Here is a 6,000-nt window from a genome sequence, read left to right as displayed (position 1 = left end):
CCTCATGCAGCATGGGAGCGAAACAGAGAGAGAGAGACAAGAAGACAGAAAAAGAAAAAGAGAATGACAAAATCATGAGACAAATTGAGAGGAGAGAGCGAGCGAGATACAGAGAGGAGAGAGCGAGAGCGAGATACAGAGAGGAGAGAGAGCGAGATACAGAGAGGAGAGAGCGAGAGCGAGATACAGAGAGGAGAGAGAGCGAGATACAGAGAGGAGAGAGCGAGAGCGAGATACAGAGAGGAGAGAGCGAGAGCGAGATACAGAGAGGAGAGCGCGAGAGCGAGATACAGAGAGGAGAGAGCGCGAGAGCGAGATACAGAGAGGAGAGAGCGCGAGAGCGAGATACAGAGAGGAGAGAGCGCGAGAGCGAGATACAGAGAGGAGAGAGCGCGAGAGCGAGATACAGAGAGGAGAGAGCGCGAGCGAGATACAGAGAGGAGAGAGCGAGCGAGATACAGAGAGGGGAGAGAGCGCGAGCGAGATACAGAGAGGGGAGAGAGCGAGAGCGAGATACAGAGAGGGGAGAGCGAGCGAGATACAGAGAGGGGAGAGAGCGCGAGCGAGATACAGAGAGGGGAGAGAGCGAGCGAGAGCGAGATACAGAGAGGAGATACAGAGAGGAGCGAGCGAGAGCGAGATACAGAGAGGAGAGAGCGCGAGAGCGAGAGCCAGAGAGGAGAGAGCGAGAGCGAGATACAGAGAGGAGAGAGCGAGATACAGAGAGGAGCGAGCGAGAGCGAGATACAGAGAGGAGAGAGAGCGAGAGCGAGAGCCGAGAGGAGAGAGCGAGATACAGAGAGGAGAGAGCGAGATACAGAGAGGAGCGAGCGAGAGCGAGATACAGAGAGGAGAGAGAGCGAGAGCGAGAGCCAGAGAGGAGAGAGAGCGAGAGCGAGAGCCAGAGAGGAGAGAGCGAGAGCGAGATACAGAGAGGAGCGAGCGAGAGCGAGATACAGAGAGGAGCGAGCGAGAGCGAGATACAGAGAGGAGAGAGAGCGAGAGCGAGATACAGAGAGGAGCGAGCGAGAGCGAGATACAGAGAGGAGCGAGCGAGAGCGAGATACAGAGAGAAGCGAGCGCGAGAGCGAGATACAGAGAGGAGCGAGCGCGAGAGCGAGATACAGAGAGGAGCGAGCGAGAGCGAGATACAGAGAGGAGCGAGCGAGAGCGAGATACAGAGAGGAGCGAGCGAGAGCGAGATACAGAGAGGAGCGAGAGCGACAGCGAGATACAGAGAGGAGCGAGAGCGAGATACAGAGAGGAGCGAGCGAGAGCGAGAGCCAGAGAGGAGAGAGCGAGAGCGAGATACAGAGAGGAGCGAGCGCGAGCGAGATACAGAGAGGAGAGAGAGCGAGAGCGAGATACAGAGAGGAGCGAGCGAGAGCGAGATACAGAGAGGAGCGAGCGAGAGCGAGATACAGAGAGAAGCGAGCGCGAGAGCGAGATACAGAGAGGAGCGAGCGCGAGGAGCGAGATACAGAGAGGAGCGAGCGAGAGCGAGATACAGAGAGGAGCGAGCGAGAGCGAGATACAGAGAGGAGCGAGCGAGAGCGAGATACAGAGAGGAGCGGAGAGCGAGAGCGAGATACAGAGAGGAGCGAGAGCGAGAGCGAGATACAGAGAGGAGCGAGAGCGAGAGCGAGATACAGAGAGGAGCGAGAGCGAGAGCGAGATACAGAGAGGAGAGAGAGCGAGAGCGAGATACAGAGAGGAGAGAGCGAGAGCGAGATACAGAGAGGAGCGAGCGCGAGCGAGATACAGAGGAGAGAGCGAGAGCGAGATACAGAGAGGAGAGAGAGCGAGATACAGAGAGGAGAGAGAGCGAGCGAGATACAGAGGAGAGAGCGAGAGCGAGATACAGAGGAGAGAGCGAGCGAGATACAGAGAGGAGAGAGAGCGAGAGCGAGATACAGAGAGGAGCGAGAGCGGCGAGCGAGATACAGAGAGGAGAGAGCGCGAGCGAGATACAGAGAGGAGAGAGCGAGAGCGAGATACAGAGAGGAGAGAGCGAGAGCGAGATACAGAGAGGAGAGAGCGAGCGAGATACAGAGAGGAGAGCGAGCGAGATACAGAGGAGAGAGCGAGCGAGATACAGAGAGGAGAGAGCGAGAGCGAGATACAGAGAGGAGAGAGAGCGAGAGATACAGAGAGGAGAGAGCGCGAGCGAGATACAGAGAGGAGAGAGCGCGAGCGAGATACAGAGAGGAGCGAGCGCGAGCGAGATACAGAGAGGAGCGAGCGAGAGCGAGATACAGAGAGGAGCGAGCGCGAGCGAGATACAGAGGAGAGAGCGAGAGCAAGATACAGAGGAGAGAGCGAGCGAGATACAGAGAGGAGAGCGAGCGAGATACAGAGGAGAGAGCGAGCGAGATACAGAGAGGAGAGAGCGAGAGCGAGATACAGAGAGGAGAGAGAGCGGAGAGCGAGATACAGAGAGGAGAGAGATACAGAGGAGAGAGCGAGAGCGAGATACAGAGGAGAGAGCGAGATACAGAGAGGAGAGAGCGAGATACAGAGGAGAGAGCGAGATACAGAGAGGAGAGAGCGAGCGAGATACAGAGAGGAGAGAGCGAGATACAGAGAGGAGAGAGCGAGCGAGATACAGAGAGGAGAGAGCGAGATACAGAGAGGAGAGAGCGAGCGAGATACAGAGAGGAGAGAGCGAGCGAGATACAGAGAGGAGAGAGCGAGCGAGATACAGAGAGGAGAGAGATACAGAGGAGAGAGCGAGAGCGAGATACAGAGGAGAGAGCGAGATACAGAGAGGAGAGAGCGAGCGAGATACAGAGAGGAGAGAGCGAGCGAGATACAGAGAGGAGAGAGCGAGATACAGAGAGGAGAGAGCGAGCGAGATACAGAGAGGAGAGAGCGAGCGAGATACAGAGAGGAGAGAGCGAGCGAGATACAGAGAGGAGAGAGATACAGAGGAGAGAGCGAGAGCGAGATACAGAGGAGAGAGCGAGATACAGAGAGGAGAGAGCGAGCGAGATACAGAGGGGAGAGCGAGCGAGATACAGAGGGGAGAGCGAGCGAGATACAGAGGGGAGAGCGAGCGAGATACAGAGGGGAGAGCGAGCGAGATACAGAGGGGAGAGCGAGCGAGATACAGAGGGGAGAGCGAGAGAGAGAGCGAGATACAGAGGGGAGAGAGCGAGAGAGAGCGAGATACAGAGGGGAGAGCGAGAGAGAGCGAGATACAGAGGGGGAGAGCGAGAGAGAGCGAGATACAGAGGGGAGAGCGAGAGAGAGCGAGATACAGAGGGGAGAGCGAGAGAGAGCGAGATACAGAGGGGAGAGAGCGCGAGCGAGATACAGAGAGGAGAGAGCGCGAGCGAGATACAGAGAGGAGAGAGCGCGAGCGAGATACAGAGAGCGCGAGCGAGATACAGAGAGGAGCGAGCGAGATACAGAGAGGAGCGAGCGAGATACAGAGAGGAGAGAGCGCGAGCGAGATACAGAGAGGAGAGAGATACAGAGAGGCGAGAGCGAGAGCGAGATACAGAGAGGAGCAAGCGAGATACAGAGAGGAGCGAGCGAGATACAGAGAGGAGCGAGCGAGATACAGAGAGGAGCGAGCGCGAGCGAGATACAGAGAGGAGAGAGATACAGAGAGGCGAGAGCGAGATACAGAGAGGCGAGAGCGAGATACAGAGAGGAGAGAGCGCGAGCGAGATACAGAGAGGAGAGAGATACAGAGAGGCGAGAGCGAGAGCGAGATACAGAGAGGAGCGAGCGAGATACAGAGAGGAGCGAGCGAGATACAGAGAGGAGCGAGCGAGATACAGAGAGGAGCGAGCGCGAGCGAGATACAGAGAGGAGAGAGATACAGAGAGGCGAGAGCGAGATACAGAGAGGCGAGAGCGAGATACAGAGAGGAGAGAGCGCGAGCGAGATACAGAGAGGAGAGAGCGCGAGCGAGATACAGAGAGGAGAGAGCGCGAGCGAGATACAGAGAGGAGAGAGCGCGAGCGAGATACAGAGAGGCGCGAGCGAGATACAGAGAGGCGAGAGCGAGATACAGAGAGGCGAGAGCGAGATACAGAGAGGCGAGAGCGAGAGCGAGATACAGAGAGGCGAGAGCGAGAGCGAGATACAGAGAGGAGAGAGCGAGATACAGAGAGGAGAGAGCGAGAGCGAGATACAGAGAGGAGAGAGCGAGATACAGAGAGGAGAGAGCGAGAGCGAGATACAGAGAGGAGAGAGCGCGAGAGCGAGATACAGAGAGGAGAGAGAGCGAGAGCGAGAGACAGAGAGGAGAGAGAGCGAGAGCGAGATACAGAGAGGAGAGAGAGCGAGAGCGAGATACAGAGAGGAGAGAGAGCGAGAGCGAGATACAGAGAGGAGAGAGAGCGAGAGCGAGATACAGAGAGGAGAGAGAGCGAGAGCGAGATACAGAGAGGAGAGAGAGCGAGAGCGAGATACAGAGAGGAGAGAGCGAGAGCGAGATACAGAGGGGAGAGAGCGAGAGAGAGCGAGATACAGAGGGGAGAGCGAGAGAGAGCGAGATACAGAGGGGAGAGCGAGAGAGAGCGAGATACAGAGGGGAGAGAGCGAGAGAGAGCGAGATACAGAGGGGGAGAGCGAGAGAGAGCGAGATACAGAGGGGAGAGCGAGAGAGAGCGAGATACAGAGGGGGAGAGCGAGAGAGAGCGAGATACAGAGGGGAGAGCGAGAGAGAGCGAGATACAGAGGGGAGAGAGAGCGCGAGCGAGATACAGAGAGGAGAGAGCGCGAGCGAGATACAGAGAGGAGAGAGCGCGAGCGAGATACAGAGAGCGCGAGCGAGATACAGAGAGCGCGAGCGAGATACAGAGAGGAGCGAGCGAGATACAGAGAGGAGCGAGCGAGATACAGAGAGGAGCGAGCGAGATACAGAGAGGAGAGAGCGCGAGCGAGATACAGAGAGGAGAGAGATACAGAGAGGCGAGAGCGAGAGCGAGATACAGAGAGGAGCGAGCGAGATACAGAGAGGAGCGAGCGAGATACAGAGAGGAGAGAGCGCGAGCGAGATACAGAGAGGAGAGAGATACAGAGAGGCGAGAGCGAGAGCGAGATACAGAGAGGAGCGAGCGAGATACAGAGAGGAGCGAGCGAGATACAGAGAGGAGCGAGCGAGATACAGAGAGGAGAGAGCGCGAGCGAGATACAGAGAGGCGAGAGCGAGATACAGAGAGGCGAGAGCGAGATACAGAGAGGAGAGAGCGCGAGCGAGATACAGAGAGGAGAGAGCGCGAGCGAGATACAGAGAGGAGAGAGCGCGAGCGAGATACAGAGAGGCGAGAGCGCGAGCGAGATACAGAGAGGCGAGAGCGCGAGCGAGATACAGAGAGGCGAGAGCGAGATACAGAGAGGCGAGAGCGAGATACAGAGAGGCGAGAGCGAGATACAGAGAGGCGAGAGCGAGAGCGAGATACAGAGAGGAGAGAGCGAGATACAGAGAGGAGAGAGCGAGATACAGAGAGGAGAGAGCGAGATACAGAGAGGAGAGAGCGAGAGCGAGATACAGAGAGGAGAGAGCGAGATACAGAGAGGAGAGAGCGAGAGCGAGATACAGAGAGGAGAGAGAGCGAGAGCGAGATACAGAGAGGAGAGAGAGCGAGAGCGAGAGACAGAGAGGAGAGAGAGCGAGAGCGAGAGACAGAGAGGAGAGAGAGCGAGAGCGAGATACAGAGAGGAGAGAGAGCGAGAGCGAGATACAGAGAGGAGAGAGAGCGAGAGCGAGATACAGAGAGGAGAGAGCGAGAGCGAGATACAGAGAGGAGAGAGCGAGAGCGAGATACAGAGAGGAGAGAGCGAGATACAGAGAGGAGAGAGAGCGCGAGCGAGATACAGAGAGGAGAGAGCGAGAGCGAGATACAGAGAGGAGAGAGCGAGATACAGAGAGGAGAGAGAGCGCGAGCGAGATACAGAGAGGAGAGAGAGCGCGAGCGAGATACAGAGAGGAGAGAGCGCGAGCGAGATACAGAGAGGAGAGAGCGCGAGCGAGATACAGAGAGG

The 6,000-nt window shown here is 57.2% G+C and overlaps 1 protein-coding gene across 1 annotated transcript in view; it reads right to left on the bottom strand.

The window, feature by feature from the left end:
- chd7 (chromodomain helicase DNA binding protein 7) overlaps positions 1-6,000 on the bottom strand; it is a 96,089-nt gene that overhangs the window by 84,663 nt on the left and 5,426 nt on the right.

This window comes from Pangasianodon hypophthalmus, chromosome 14 (assembly GCF_027358585.1).
Source record: "Pangasianodon hypophthalmus isolate fPanHyp1 chromosome 14, fPanHyp1.pri, whole genome shotgun sequence".
In the NCBI taxonomy this organism is placed as follows: domain Eukaryota; kingdom Metazoa; phylum Chordata; class Actinopteri; order Siluriformes; family Pangasiidae; genus Pangasianodon; species Pangasianodon hypophthalmus.
Note: the sequence above shows the minus strand (reverse complement) of the source record. Positions and strands in the feature narration are given on the sequence as shown.